The 17,180-nt window shown below is 38.7% G+C and overlaps 1 protein-coding gene across 1 annotated transcript in view; it reads left to right on the top strand.

Moving 5' to 3' along the window:
* The window catches only part of GALNTL6 (polypeptide N-acetylgalactosaminyltransferase like 6), a gene marked incomplete at both ends in the record, with an annotated part of 1,125,661 nt that overhangs the window by 662,867 nt on the left and 445,614 nt on the right, over positions 1-17,180 (top strand). The gene's annotated exons all lie outside the window — the stretch shown is intronic.

Genomic DNA, 17,180 nt, shown 5'->3' with positions numbered 1-17,180 from the left:
CCCTACTGGCCCACGCGGTAGAGCTGCGCTCCCCCCTCCTGGTCTCCTGCATTGTTTCAGTGCATCACCTGTGATCTCAAAATCCACTCAGTCCTGTTTTTCCCAAATCAAGGCTGCTTTTTGTTACCTGTGGTATCTTAAGTCGGGCTGTTGCCCAGAAACAGACCCTGAGACAGACTTGCATTTGGTTCACTGTGGGATGCCTTCGGGACCAGCACTCCTGAGGTAGTGAAGGAAGTAGATTGCACGGAGGGTAGTGACAACATCAGGAACTGCAGGGGAGTTCTGAAGCCACCCTCATTTAACCCCCTTTGAGACAAGGGAGACAGGCCCTTCCACCCAGCACTTCCATCGGCTGGTCGCTGGAATCAGGCTGGCCCAGCACACTTCTGGAGAGTCCTCGGTGGGAAGAGCCATCACCCACCAGCAGGCTTAGGGAAATGAGTGGTCACTTCTGCAGGGAAGGGAACTCAGGATGACCGCACGGCAGCCACTGCAACTGGTCTCCCTGGATCAGAGCTGTGCCTCACGCACTACCCTCACTGGCCACTGGGGGGCTAAGGAGCTCTCAATTCATGATTATACAAGGAGGCAGACATATACACGTTTATACATTTGTGTGTTACGTTAAGTCTTGTCCGCTAACACTGTAAAATGCATGCAGACAAACATAATGTGTGCTTTAATCACTTCTATATAGCCAGTACCTTTACACATTTTTCTAGTAGCACAAAATAGATTTTTACTAAAATTTTAACCTGTTAAATGTGGAAACGGTTGTCTAAATATTAGTTAAGTAAATGCTATTTAATGGTTAGGCCGCATCCAAGTTATGTGATATATCTGTTAAAAACACACACTCCTGAATCCCAGACTAGACCTACTGAATCAGAATTCCCAAGGGCCTTCCTGGAAACACAGTTGTATTTATAACAAGCTCCCCATTTAAGCTAAGTGCACCAGTTACTAAGAAATTCCCATTGGGTTTCAATTTTCATGGCTCCTCACATGTTGGAAATTACTACTGAAGTCCTTTTTTATAGGATGCTTTCCTACAAACATTTTAGAGGGATTTTTAATTCCTTTAATAGATTTTTCTACTCTTTGTTCTCATGCAAAAGACTTAAAAAGTTACATAAGGAGAATTACATAAGGAAACAGTATGGTGGTTCCTCAAAAACTTAAAAACAGAGTTGCTGTATAATCAAACAATTCCACTTCTTGCGTATATAGTCCAAAGAATTGAAAGCAGGGTCTCAAAGAGATTCATTCGTACACCCATGTTCACGGCAACATTTATCACAATGGCCAAAAGGTAGAAACAGCCCCAGTGATCACTGACAGATGAATGGATAAGCAAGATATGGTCTATACAGACAATGGGCTATCATTCAGCCTTAAAAAGGAAGGGAATTCTAACACGGGCTACAATGTGGATGAAACTTGAGGACATTATGCTCAGTGAAATAAGCCAATCACAAAAAGACAAATATATATGATTCTACTCATATGAGGTAAAGAATAGTTCAACTCATAGAAAGTAAAATGGTGATTGTCAGGGGCTAGGGCAGGGGATGGGAGGTGGCTGTTTGAAGGACACAATGCTTCATTTTTCAAGATGAAAAAGTTCTGAAAATTGGTTACACTGCAGTACATATATACTTAACACTAAAGCACTGTACACTTAAAAATGATGGTACATTGAATGTTTTGTGTATCTTACCAGAATTAAAATCTTAAAATGGCATGAGGAGCACACCACCCACATCTGAGTTTTGGGGCTGAAACCCATTTCAGATGTCCATATGGTGGCTGGTGACAGGAGTTTAGAGAAATCAAAAAGATACATGCATCCCTATGTTCATGGCAGCACTATTTATAGTATCATGTGTAAAACAGATAGCTAGTGGGAACCTGCGGAGTAGCACAGGGAGCTCAGCTCGGTGCTCTGTGATGACCTACGTGGGTGGGATGGGGGGGTGGTGGTGGGAGGGAGGTCCAAGAGGGAGGGGATATAGATATACACATAGCTGCTTCACTTCATTGCACGGCAGAAACTAACACAACATTGTAAAGCAATTATACTCCAATTTAAAAAAAACAATAGTCACGACAGGGAAACAACCTAACTGTCCATCAACAGATGGATGGATAAAGAAGATGTGTTATATACATACAATGGAACGCTACTCAGCCATAAAAAAGCATGTAATAATGCCATTTGCAGCAACGTGGACGGACCTAGAGATTATCACACTAAGTGAAGTCAGAAAAAGAAAGACAAACGTCATATGATATCACTTACATGTGCAATCTAAAATACGACACAAGTGAACCTATCTAGAAAACAGAAACAAGACTCACAGACATAGAGAACAGATATGTGGTTGCCAAGGCAGAGGAGAGTGGGGGAGGGAAGGACCGGGAGTGTGGGGTTAGCAGATGCAAACTAGTATATACAGGATGGATAAACAACAAGGTCCTACTGTAGAGCACAGGGAACTCTATTCAATACCCTGGGATAAAGCAGAATGGAAAAGAACATGAAAAAAAATTTTTATATGTATAACTGAGTCACCTTGCTGTACAGCAGCAATGAAACACAACATTATAAATCAACTCTACTTCAATAAAATTTTTTTAAAAAAGAAATAGGAGTTTAATCTTTGCTTTCACACTAGAAGCATCACAAGAGCCAAACATATCTTGAACATTAAGATTTTGGCTAATATTTTGACCTCTTAAGATTCACCAGCCATCTGTTAATAGACTCATACAGAGCCTGTGTTTGCAGGAACACGAAGGTTAATGCTATTCCTTTAACCCATTAAAAAGTGGTACAACTGGGGAAGTCATCGTAAAAGGACTTCATGGTGTCCATATTTATTCTCTATTAATGGCTTTCACTGTCCACAGGTACTTTTTACCACCTGCTCTACCTGGAATTGAAAAAGAAAACTCCTCCACCTTTTAGTTTAAAGAATACATTCTTTCCATAGTCCATTGGCAATTTTGTGGGTGACACAATCAGAAGGAATCATCTCTCCCCTCCTAGTTGAAATGACTGCTGTACCAAAACAACTTTTTTTTTTTTTTTTTAATATTTGCTACTGAGATTAGAAATTTCTGAGAGCAAATGGATTACAAAGGTTTTTTTTTTTTTTGGGTGGGGGACGAATTGGGAGATTGGGATTGACATATATACATTAATATGTGTAAAATAGATAATTAATAAGAACCTGCTGTGTAAAAATAAAGTTTTTTAATATCAATTTTTATGAATAATACAATCAATTTCCAGGCTAGAGTAAGGAGAACATGAGAAATTTATATCCACAACTTCTCTAAAGACCTACTTTTGCCAACAATTTTAGTCTTCCTATTGACGTAAAAGTATGCCAAGTTTAAGGTGATAGGTTATATGCCTTTTTAAAAAACATGCATAGAGGACACGGGGAGGGGGAAGGGTAAACTGGGACGAAGTGAGAGAGTGGCATGGACATACATACACTACCAAATGTAAAACAGATAGCTAGTGGGAAGCAGCCGCATAGCACAGGGAGATCAGCTTGGTGCTTTGTGACCGCCTAGAGGGGTGGGATAGGGAGGGTGGGAGGGAGACGCAAGAGGGAGGGGATCTGGGGATATATGTATACGTATAGCTGATTCACTTTGTTACACAGCAGAAACTAACACACCATTGTAAAGCAATTATACTCCAATAAAGATGTCAAACAAAAAAATGCATAGTCACAGATCCTACAGGTGATTCCTAGAGGCAACCAGTTACTGAATTTTCCAGAATAGTTTGTGTCAAATATTCTTCCCCAGTATGCTCATAAAATCTTCTACAACTATGAATTTTGCTTTTTTTTTAAATAATAAAATTAGGGTCACCAAAGGGATCCTGGAGATTTCTTAATAATTTCTAACCTACAGGATCATAAAATCTTGGGGGAAATGATAATAAATAGGAAAACTTGATTTAATTTTTTAATTAATCCATTTCCCTTCTAAATTCTTACAGAAACATCTCAGAAATACCTAAAAATTAGCAAGCCAAAGTGAAGAAGTTGAAAATAAATAATTGGGCCTTAAATGAGATGTGTGGGCCTGATTTTAATAAATTCTTAAGCATCTCCTGTTTTAAGGAAAACAACATATATTGTGTATTAAGAGACTCATTCTTTTCTAACCTGCACTAGATCTGGGCTCTGACAAAATGCAAACTTTTCCTCATTTTCTTAAAATCTGGAGAAGGGTGAAGACAATAATGATAGGATTATGTACCATTTCTACGGAGTCCAAAGCATTCGCTTTCACTTTCTCTTTCTCTCTCTCTCTCTCTCTCTCCCCCCCCCCTCCCCCTCCCCCTCTCTCCACCCCCTCTCTTTTTTAATTACAATGATTCAGTTCATCCCTGGGACATCTTTTTCATTCTTTGGTCTCAGATTTTCAGGTCAGATATTTATCCATGAAATACATTTTAAAACTTATAACTCCTTAGAACTTCTACTAGGTAAACTTTTAAAGTAATTACCTAAACAATTGCTGAAGTCTTTTGAAAGATTTAAAAATCCATATATAAATAAACGCAATTACTGTCCGAGAGGATAATATAATAGGAGATTAAGTAATTAAGGTACATTCATTCTGCTATGCTTATTGTGAGTCTGAGTGCAGCAAAAGAAAACAAAAGCACTTAGTCTCCGTTCTCTAAACCATTTTCCTGTCTGCGAACTGATGATGTTAGGAAAGGCCTTTGAGAAGCATTCACAGTACATGGTGAAGAACCTACAGTGCCAACTAAAACGCAGGGCCGACCATGGTGAACTATATGAGCACGTATGAGGGCCTCTCACAGTTTCAACTTCGTGTTTCAATAATATATTTTAGGACATGTACACATATACACACACACATTTTCTGGCTCCTCCGAAAAATTTTTTTGAAAAAGGCCACTTTCCTTATAGCAGTGATAAATAAGCATGAACAACACAGGTTCTAGCAAAAGCAAGAAATCAACAGAGCTCAGAATAAGGTCCTGCATAACCGCTTTCCCTAACTAGTAACTGACCAACCTTCCTCAAAGTCAGTGTGTAAAATGTATTACTAAACAGTGCTTGTGCCATCTCACCAGCAAATGGATAAGCCTTTAATGAATAACGAATGTTTTCTTTTTTTCTTTTTCGGTAGTCCACAGTTACCTGTCAATTGCATGGTGTCTTCCATTTATAAAGATATTTGGGGTCTCTGTCTTGATCTACGTTTCATTTAATTGGAATAGTGTGGCTATATTTAAACTAATTTTTAAAGCAGCACTGGGTAAAACAGACCTAACTCGATCTGGGTTCCTTGCCAATCTTGGATATTCAAATTTCTCCACTGATTTTTGCCTCTGTGTTTTTTTCCTGCCTGGTAAAGTGAATTTTATATGGTTCAGTACTTGATGACCTGTCAAACAAACTAATAAATTTAAGAACTTTAGAAAATGTCACAGCTAGAAAATAGAAACTTCACTCTAATAGTCCTCCTAAATGATGATGTTATCACAAGACCATTAAGGGTAAGACCTCTCCTTGAACCAAACTTTTCAGTGAAAAGATTAGCTGATAATTACAGTGACCTCATAAAGACTTAAATTATAACCCTTTAAAGAAATGTTTCATTTTTAAAGTGACCTATTACTTGGCAGACCTCAAAGACACTGCAGGTTCAGTTGCAGACCACTGCAACAAAGCAAGCATCTCAATGAAGTCAGTCACAAATTTTTTTGGTTTCCCAGTGCATATGAAAAAAGTGTGCAATAACATTATATCTAAAACAAAAAGTACACATCTTAATTAAAAAATACTTTATTGCTAAAAAATGCTAGCCATTATCTGAGTCTTCAGCAAATTATAATCTCCTTGCTGGTAGAGGGTTTGAAATATTTCAACAACTACCAAAATGTGACACAGAGACACAAAGTGAGCGAGTGCTACTGGAAGAATGGCACCTACTGACTTGCTCAGTGCAGGGTTGCCACAGACCTTCAATTTGTAAAAAAGAAAAAAAAAAAAAAGCCAAATCTGCAAAGTGTAATAAAGCAAGGTGCAATAAAACTAATAAACTGTCTCTGTATTAATAATGTTTTATATATGAATGGAATATTATAAATCTGAAGCAATATAAAAAACATCGTCTCGTTTAAACTGTACAACAACCCAATGTGGCAGGCTGTGTTATTCTCATTTGTGGTGAAGAACCCAATATTATAAGAAGTCAATGTCAGCGTGTCAGTGCCACAGCAAGGACCTGCACCCAAATCTCTTCATATTCAGTCTCTGCTCTTCACACGGCCATGCCACATTCTTAGTTACATTGTACCTTGCATTTCTGAAATAATCATAATTCACAATTTTTTTTCATTTTAATTCTATTTTTTTTCTTTCTATACACAGTCTTCTCTGGACTGTTGTTCATGGGAATTACTCTGAATACCAATAAACTGAATTATTGCTTACATCCCTTTAATATAAAATAAACTGATTGTATTTTATGAACATTATCCTACCCTAAATCCAGGGGGTTTGTTGTTGTTAAGACGTTATTTACTTAGGACAGTTGTAGGTTCACAGCAAAATTGAGAGAAAGGTACAGAGATTTCCCATGTGTCCCCTGCCCCACACAGGTACGGCCTCCCCCATTATCAACATCCCCCAACAGATGGTACATGGGTTACAGTTGGTGAACCTACACTGGCATGTCATCATCACCCAAAGCCCCCTCAACCCCTGGCAACCACTGACCTTTTCACTGTCTCCCTAACTTGCCTTTCACAGAATGTCATATAGTTGGAATCATATGGTATATACCCTTTCAGATTGGCTTCTTTCACTTAATAGCACGCATTAAAGTTTCCTCCATGTATTTTCATGATTTGACAGCTCATTTCTTTTTAGCACTGAATAATACTCCATTGTCTGGAAGCACCACTGATTATGTATCCATCCACCTACTGACGGATATCGTGGTTGCTTCCCACTTTTGGCAATTACGAATAAAGCTGCTATACACATCACGTGCAGGTTTTTACGTGGATGTATGTTTTCCACTCATTTGGGTAAGTATCAAGGAGAATGATCGCTAGATCATATGGTAAGAGTACATTTAGTTTCGTCAAAAACTGCCCAACTGTCTTCCGAAGTGGCTGCACCGTTTTGCATCCCCACCAGCCGTGGATGAGAGTTCCCGTTGTCCCACATCCTCACCAGCATTTGCTTTTGTCAGTGTTTCAGAGTTTGGCCAAATAGGTGTGTGGTGGTAACTTGTTTAATTTGCATTTCCCTGATGACCTCTCATGTGGAACGTCTTTCATAGGCTTATTTGCCATCTGTATATTTTCTTAGGTGATGTGTCTGTTAGAGTCATTGGCCTAGCTTGCTTTTCAGTTTGTTCGCGTGTTTATTCCTTCTTTTTTTCTCCCTTTTTTGACATTTTGAGTCCAAATCTTTTCAACTACAGTAGATTAAAAATATTTGAATGTATGGAAAGGGTTGTTGCCAGAGGAATCATTTCTTATTTTCCTCTTTGAGAAATGTACATGCATAATTGAGTTTCATATTGATTTTGAAATTAAATTTTTCCCCTAGGAAGGAGTAGTATTTTGGTGGATAAGTGTTCAGTACTGTAATTTGTAAATTCAACTAAGGTATTCTCATACTTGATCATGCATAGATCCAGCTACTATTTCTTTAATTGTGAAATGGTCAAACTTCCTGTGGAATAGAAATATTTTATAGATGTTCTATTTACCTGTATTTACAAAAACAAAAGCATGTACACACCACAGCAGCAAAATGCTACTTTCCAAAATGTCACTTTGAGGGCTTCCCTGGTGGCGCAGTGGTTGAGAGTCCGCCTGCCGATGCAGGGGACACGGGTTCGTGCCCCGGTCCGGGAAGATCCCACGTGCCGCGGAGCGGCTGGGCTCGTGAGCCATGGCCGCTGAGCCTGCGCGTCCGGAGCCCGTGCTCCGCAACGGGAGAGGCCACAACAGTGAGAGGCCCACGTACCACCAAAAAAAAAAAAAAAAAAAAAAAAAAAAAAAAAAAACAAAATGTCACTTTGAGTAAGAGTTGCATCAACAACCTTTTAGCTAAAAAGTAATTTTTTTCCCAAGCTGGTATTAAAAAAAAAAAAAGTTATAGGAGTTCAGAGAAAAAACTGAAAAGGTGTTGCCTTCATTTGCAAGAATGTAATTTTCTCAACGTCCACATAACTTTCAAGATAACATATTTGCTAAGAATAGAGAAATATCGATTTTAGTATCTGGAATAAGAATGTAATATAGCCGTGGCATAGAATAGAGCATAAATACTAATAGATGGCACGTTTTATTAATCATTCACTGTTTAGGATGTGAATACTAAGCTTTGAGAGAGCTCAAAGTTTTGTTCTGTGTGGCATTGCTGCACTCTTCAGAGATCATCTGCAAATAGCCTTCCAGCACTTGAATGATAAATAAATTCTTCTCAATAACAGTTGGTAGGAAACATTCTTCCATAAAGAGATCTTGGGCATCTCTCACACATTGCACACAGCTGCTACAATCTGCCATAATCTTTAGCACACCGTCATAAAAGAAAACCCCCAAGTCTAGCCTCCAGTGTAACCAGGACATTCTCACTACTTTTCCTGCTGTGCCCTGACAGTTACAAAGCATGAGTAACAAAAAAGTGTAACCCCGGAGCAGTCAATTCTCAGACTCATTAGTTTTCTTTAATATTCCAGTTTTATTCCAGGGATGGGCAAGACAAGAAGTAAGACATTTCATGTCACTTTAGGATAATATCATGTAATTCCAGGGTAATAAAGAATTCATAAGTGATCCGATAGTGGGAAATTCATTTACATTCGCTCCAGAGAGTTTTATCTCTTCAGATGTGACCTTGTGTAATTAAATATATTTCAAATATCAAGAGAAATGGCAGCTAAACAGACAATGGAATTCTTCATTTTATGTGGGACTGAAATAAAGTGAAATTAAATTATAAGAAGCAGTTAATGTAACAGAAGATAAAAGCTTCCACTGAAATCCTCTCTGATCTTATTCATTAGTATTTATAGGACAGTTATACCATGTGCTATGTAACTTAATTTTAAACTGACACTTCATTTCATTAATACTTCCCCAAAAGGACTCAAATGAAGTATCCCAGAGACTCATTTGTATGAGTTACTCTAACTCAGATAATTCATATATGCAGTTAGACCCAACAGTGGGAATGCTTCTTTTTTACAATAAAACAGACTTTTCAGGGGAAAAAAATACAATTCTCTGTGTCACAATTGAAATTTTGATTAAATGTATCAAGAAAGATGATTAAAACCACATCATCTATTATATTTCTAAAAAGACAAATCTTTAACCACTAAGGAAATTACATATGAATTAATTTTCATAATAAAAGCAGTCATTAAAAGACACAAATGTAATTTTATCAGAATACTTTAAAACTTGCATTCCCTTACTTTAGAATTTATTATTCTCTTTGGAAATTTATCTTTTTCTTCCATTCTCAGAGAGATGGCTTGTTTGACTATAATCAATTTAATTATGAGAATGAGAGTTTTAATTCAGTGTTGATTCATTACCAAATCATTTGTCATTTACAATGTATTTTCTTAATTCATTATGATTTAACCTTTCTTATTATGATATATAATACATGTACAGAACAGTAGAGAGGTTTTGTTCTGTGTTCAGCTCAATAACTTACTGCAAACCAAATGTTTATGTGACTACTGCCTAGGGTCGAGGAATCAAACATTACAGCATCCCAAATCCCTCTCTTGACTGCTTCTAATAAGGCACCCTTCTCTCCCCACTTCATAAGGTAACTGCTACCCTGGCATTAATGATAATAAATTCTTGCTTCTACTTGTCATTTTATCACCTAAGCGTACACTGTCTCTTTCTGAATTTATATAAATAGAATTGACATTACTTTTGTTCAACAATATGATTGTGAGATCTAGGATGTACTTCATTTCATTCGCCTTCATTGCTGAGCAGTGTTTCGGTATGAGTATATCACGGTGTGTTTCTGCATCTACTGCCCGTCAGCACCCGTTACACCTGAGCAGGAACGGGGTCTCCTCTGGCCCTCCTGAGGCTACAGAGACTGCAGGACCGAAGTGAAAGGACGGGATGTGTTTCTTAACACTGTATTAGGTAGGCAGCAATATTTCCCATCTCCCCCTGATGCACATGCCTGGCATAATCCTTGTGAATATGATGGATTTTACTCCCATAATCAAGTTATATTATATTACAGCACAGTTAACTGCATAGGGCGACTTGATGATGTAGGAAAATCCAGCCTATTCAGGAAGGAAGACACAGAAACTATGAGATTAATTCAGAAGGCATGGCACAGAGAAAAAGCCGAGAGTGTGACTGTATGACCTTCTGGTGAAATTTGAGAAGAATCAGAAGATCAGACCACTGAGTCCTATATACTGCTGTCTCAAGAGATTAAGGGTGTGTGTCTCACAGATTTGGAGACAGTAACTAGATGGCTTCTTCTTAGGAAACGTAAGGGCTTTGCTCCTCAGACATCTCAGCAGAAGCCAAAGATAGAGAAGGGATCATCTTTGAAATAGCTGTAGTTATGACTTTGCTTAGTGGAATGAAAACCAGTGAAATTCAGACAAGGTTCACACAGTTCTGGAGAATATTATATCAACAGAAACACAGACTCGGACTGAGAAGGATACAGAAAGTACTAGCAAGAAGCAGATGAAGTGAACTGCTCAGCAGCACGCATGTGCTAACTGTCATGGAAATAGAAGAGCGATACAGATGGTAGAATCAGGAGCCCAAGGGTGGGGAACCAGAAGGCGGAGGAGAGACACAGAATTATTCCCAGGCCTTGATACATAATTAAGGGACAACAGCTAGAGTTGACCAGGCTGCATTTTTTTTTTTTTTTTTTTTGCGGTACGCACGCGGGCCTCTCACTGTTGTGGCTTCTCCCGTTGCGGAGCACAGGCTCCGGACGCGCAGGCTCGGCGGCCATGGCTCACGGGCCCAGCCGCTCCGCGGCACGTGGGATCTTCCCGGACCGGGGCACGAACCCGTGTCCCCTGCATCGGCAGGCGGACTCTCAAGCACTGCGCCACCAGGGAAGCCCTGGAATTATTATAAATAATGCTATTGAAAATAATCTCACGCCTGTCTCTTGTTCACATGTGCATGCATGTTTATTGGATATCTAACACTAGAATGGCTGGGTCATAAAAGAGCAAATAAGATAGGAATCTAATGCCAAATCAATTTAAGAAGTGTTTGAAACAATTTACATGCCCACTCAGTTTATCAGTGGTCCTGTTGTCCCTTATCCTTGCCAATACTCTCTTACTTTAGGCATCCTAATAGGAGTACAGTGCTATGACACGGTATTTTTAACATACGTTTCCATGATTAATAATCAGTTTAAGCGCTCTTTTACATGTTCATTGGCCATCTATATATTCCTTTCTGTGAAGTGCCTTCATTCTGCTGCCCATCATTGTATGGCACTGTTTATCCTTTTCTTAATCGATTTTATAAAAATTCTATGTATATTCCAGACTGGAGCCTTTTGTAAAGTCTAAGTTGCAATTACCTTCTCAGCTTCTATATTAGTCAGCTGGGGCTGCCATAACAAATTATAGGTGGCTCAAAAACAGAAAGATAGATCAATGGAACAGGATAGAAAGCCCAGAGATAAGCCCACGCACATATGGTCACCTTATCTTTGATAAAGGAGGCAGGAATGTACAGTGGAGAAAGGACAGCCTCTTCAATAAGTGGTGCTGGGAAAACTGGACAGGTACGTGTAAAAGTATGAGATTAGATCACTCCCTAACACCATACACAAAAATAAGCTCAAAATGGATTAAAGACCTAAATGTAAGGCCAGAAACTATCAAACTCTTAGAGGAGAACATAGGCAGAACACTCTATGACATAAATCACAGCAAGATCCTTTTTGATCCACCTCCTAGAGAGAGGGAAATAAAAACAAAAATTAACAAACGGGACCTAATGAAACTTCAAAGCTTTTGCGCAGCAAAGGAAACCATAAACAAGACGAAAAGACAACCCTCAGAATGGGAGAAAACATTTGCAAATGAAGCAACTGACAAAGGATTAATCTCCAAAATTTCTAAGCAGCTCATGCAGCTCAATAACAAAAACCCAAACAACCCAATCCAAAAATGGGCAGAAGACCTAAATAGACATTTCTCCAAAGAAGATGTACAGACTGCCAACAAACACATGAAAGAATGCTCAACATCATTAATCATTAGAAAAATGCAAATCAAAACTACAATGAGATATCACCTCACACCAGTCAGAATGGCCATCATCAAAAAATCTAGAAACAATAAATGCTGGAGAGGGTGTGGAGAAAAGGGAACCCTCTTGCACTGCTGGTGGGAATGTAAACTGATACAGCCACTGTGGAGAACAGTATGGAGGTTCCTTAAAAAACTACAAATAGAACTACCATATGACCACTACTGGGCATATACCCTGAGAAAACCATAATTCAAAAAGAGTCATGTACCACAATGTTCATTGCAGCTCTATTTACAATAGCCCAGAGATGGAAACAACCTAAGTGTCCATCATCGGATGAATGGATAAAGAAGATGTGGCACATATATACAGTGGAATATTACTCAGCCATAAAAAGAAACGAAATTGAGCTATTTGTAATGAGGTGGATGGACCTAGAGTCTGTCATACAGAGTGAAGTAAGTCAGAAAGAGAAAGACAAATACCATATGCTAACACATATATATGGAATTTAAGGAAAAAAATGTCATGAAGAACCTAGGGGTAAGACAGGAATAAAGACACAGACCTACTAGAGAACGGACTTGAGGATATGGGGAGGGGGAAAGGTATGCTGTGACAAAGTGAGAGAGAGGCATGGACATATATACACTACCAAAACGTAAGGTAGATAGCTAGTGGCAAGTGGCCACATAGCACAGGGAAATCAGCTCGGTGCTTTGTGACCGCCTGGAAGGGTGGGATAGGGAGGGTGGGAGGGAGGGAGATGCAAGAGGGAAGAGATATGGGAACATATGTATATGTATAACTGATTCACTTTGTTATAAAGCAGAAACTAACACACCATTGTAACGCAATTATACTCCAATAAAGATGTAAAAAAACAAAATTATAGGTGGCTGAAACAACAGCACTTGGTTTCTCACAGTCCAGAGACTGGTAAATCCAAGATCAAAGTTCTGGCAGGGTTCAGGTTCAGGGATTCCTCTCCTCCTGGCTTGCATGTGGCCACTTTCTCAACATGTCCTCACATGGCAGAGAGAGGGGCAGCAAGCTCTCTGGTATCTCTTCTTCTAAAGGCACTAATCCTCTCATGAGGGCCCCACCCTCAGGACCTCATCTAAACCTGATTACCTCCCAAAGGCCTCATCTGCAAATACCCTGACATTAGGGATTAGGAGGTTAAGGATGTCAACATATGAATTTGGGTAAGAGGCAGCCCAGCTCCCAGCACATGACCTTTCTCCTCCTTGTACTTTTAGTGGGGTTTCCAACATGTCTTTACCTCAATTTTTTAAATTTCTTATTATTGAAAAATATACATTCAGAATGGTTTGCAAGGAAAATAAAAATGCAAAGCTATTCCATGATCTATCATAAAAAGAACTTTCAAGCAGACATTACTCAGGTTAAGAAGTAGGACCTTGTCAGCACCTTGGAAGCCCACTTATGACTGCATCACATCATTGCCCCTCACTCTCCCCAAAGCAACCTGAGTTCTGCCATGCTAACATCCTTAATTTTCTTTATAGTTTTACCACCTAAGCACACATGCCTCTAATATATCCTTTTGTTTGCCGTTTTTTAAACTTTCTATAAATGAAGTTACACAGTAACTGTTCTACCCTGTGGGGAAACTTCTGCTCAGCATGTGTGTGTGAGCAGCTGTATTCTCTTCATTTTATTACTGTGTAGCATTCCACTGTGTGAATATCCCACAATACATTTGTTCTTCCTTCTATTTATAGACATTGTTAGATTTCCCAGTTTGGGAATATTATGAATAGTGCTGCTGTGAACACACACAAATCTCTTGGTGTGCACATGTACACATTCCTGATGAGCACATTGCTTTGTGGGAATTCATTATATATCCTGGATAGGAGCCTTTGTTAATCATATATGGTGCAAATCATATATGGTGCAAATATCTTCTCCAACCTTTGTCTTCTCTTGGCACTTTCTTAATGGTATATTTTGGTTAAAAAAAATTCTAAATTTCTATAGGGTTAAATAATTATCTTTTCCTCCATGGTTAGTACTGTCTTATTTGTCCCAGTTAACAATATTTCCCTATCTGATGTCAAGAAAATAATTTCCTATGTTAAACTTTGTAAGCTTTCTTGTTTTGCCTTTCACGTTTATCTAAATCATATACTAAATCTAAATTGATCTAAATCATAAATTTTAAATTTATCTAAATCACAGCCTACCTGCCATTGACATTTGACTATGGTGTGAGGTAGGAAGCAAGTGTCATTTTTCAATATTGATGTGTAATGTTTCTGCAACTATTACTTAAAGGGCTATTTTTCCCCACTGCTTTCCAGTTACATAAACCAAATGTCCATCTCAATTCTTTATTTCATGATTACATCTGCCTTTCTTTGTGGCAGTAACACACTGTTTTAATTCTTATCGCTCTGTGATAAATATTGATATTTGGTAGAGCAAGACCTTTCATCTTTTGTTTTTCATTCGTAAAGAGTATCTTAGTGATAAATGGACCACTTGCATTTCCGCACAAGTATTTTAGGATCAGCTTGTCAAGTTCCCCAAAACCTGTCTGGGGAGACATGACATCTTTACAGTATTGAATCTCCCAATCAGTAAACATGGCATTCATTTTTGTTTATATCTTCTTTATTTTTTAAATTTTGGGTGTGGAGTTCTTACACTACTTTTGCCAGATTTGATGCTATTGTAAATGGTGTGATTCTAAAATTTTTTTAATTTTTTAATTGTCTCTGAAATACAAACAGATAATTGCTTTTTATATATTGAGCTTGCATTTAGCATGTTACTTCTAAGGATTCTAAGTGTTTATCTGTGGATCATTTGGGATTTTCTGATTACATAGCATGCCACCTATCAGTAATAAAAATAACGTTTTACTCGTTCACGTTCTTTTGCATTTCATTTCTTTTTCTTAAATTTATTGCACTACTTAGGAGCTGTAATACAGTGGTGAACAGAAGTATTATTACCTTGAGGGTCTGTTGTGTGCAATTTAGTAAGAATTCTCTGCTTAGCAGAACCTAGTTGGTCAATAACTCATTATTTTTAACAGTAAGTTGTAAGTTGATCTTGAATAAATACCAAATATCCATTTGTTTCTTTTTATGTATGTAATAAGTATGAATTGTGCCACAATCTTTGAGTTTTAAGATCTACCATATTTACTTTTCTCCTAAGTAAAACCCTGATCAACTCCCGGAGTCATCGGCAGATTCAGTATCACTCACTCTTGGGGCTTCTTGTACCTCCCTCACTATACTTCTGTGAGCTTCGTCATTTTAATAGCCCCATCTCATAACTGAAGCCCAACTGAAGAAATCGAGACTCAGACAAGTTTACGAATACCCTCAAGGTTGCAGCTGTAAGTGGTGACGCTGGGACCGAGTACTGGCAGTCAACCCCAGCTCCTCCCTTTTAACCGTGATGGTTTAAGCCCTCCGCGTCATATTTAGATAGAGCACCTATGTAGTCACATAATACTATGTGAACCTGTTAGCAAGTTTTGCTTTATGTTGTTTTAAATCTATCTTTGGTTTTCAAGAAGAGAAGTTTTTAACCCAAGTCCATGCCCATCCTGTGGAGAAGTGAAAGCCGTGGCCAGTGTGGAAGTTAAGCAGAATTTTCACATAACAGTTTTATCCAGAACCCCGTTACGGGACCCTTTGCTCTTTACCGCCTTTATCGTATTCACGGAAGTTAGGGCCCTCGCCACCCCTCACGTTTTCTTCTTTCTAATCCCCGTCCTTCCACTCAACAAGAATCCTTACGCCCCCATCTTATCCATTTGCACGAGCTATGACTTTCTTAACCTGGCCTGACAAGGAGAGGTATTTGGCTTCACTTCATAGTAAAATGTCACCAGAACCCAGAGCCAGTGAGGCATGCTGTTGACAGTGATGGCTCCCAGATGGGTGCAGTCACTACAGGAAGATTGCACTATCGTATTTTAGTTATTTCACAAGGGTTTTGATGGACGTCTAACCTGTACTTTTGCTACTGTGTAATTATAGACAGAAGAGCCACAGATCTGAATTACAGCCATATACGAATGACATGCAAGGTAAATTAGCTAATTTTAAAAGTTCTTTGTATGTGATGTAAAGGGAAGAATCATAACAAGATTTTAATGGGGATATTTTGCATATAAAGTAGATGTGCTGGTGACACATCTCATTTAGAATTCTGTTCCTACTGAGAGCCTTTTCCTTCAACTGATGGGATGGCTGCTTGTGGGAGCTGACCCCAGGTTACAGGGAAGAGAGGGGAACATGTTGATTGCCACCAGCACATTGACCAATCTGCTTACAATTCTTGTAAATTATGTTCGCATAATTGACCCAGTAAAGATCGAAAGACAGCTAGTTGACCACAAAAGATATCTAGCTATGTCCTAGGAGAAGGTGATAGACGCTTGTTAGCCAAGTGAATGAGGACACCGCCATGGTGATTCTGTGTCCTCTATCCAGTAGCCCGTACACACCTTCTCAGGGCATGGCTTGCCTATGCAGTGGTCTCTTGTCAGTGCACTACACTGCTTTCCACGTAATCAGGTTTTGAGGTGCTTTTAAAGAGCCTTCTTGCCTTTCAGAGTCTATTGCAACACCTTGATCTTGGGCACTGAAGATCAATGTACTTATATGTCTGATTTAATAAGTTACAATTCTAGGGCAAATCCGAAGCCGAGTCTACTACCTTTCTCTTCTTTCGCTTATAAATTTTCAGTGTGTTTGAACAAGTTTCAGGCTTTTTCAATGAGGCTGAGACATTATAGTTTTCTTATTTTCCACGAATTAGATGTGTCAGCCCATTAGGTGGTGGGATTGCTATT

The sequence above is a fragment of the Leucopleurus acutus genome, assembly GCF_964270905.1.
Source record: "Leucopleurus acutus genome assembly, chromosome: 7".
Taxonomy (NCBI): Eukaryota; Metazoa; Chordata; class Mammalia; order Artiodactyla; family Delphinidae; genus Leucopleurus; species Leucopleurus acutus.
This window is presented reverse-complemented; position numbering and strand designations above follow the sequence as displayed.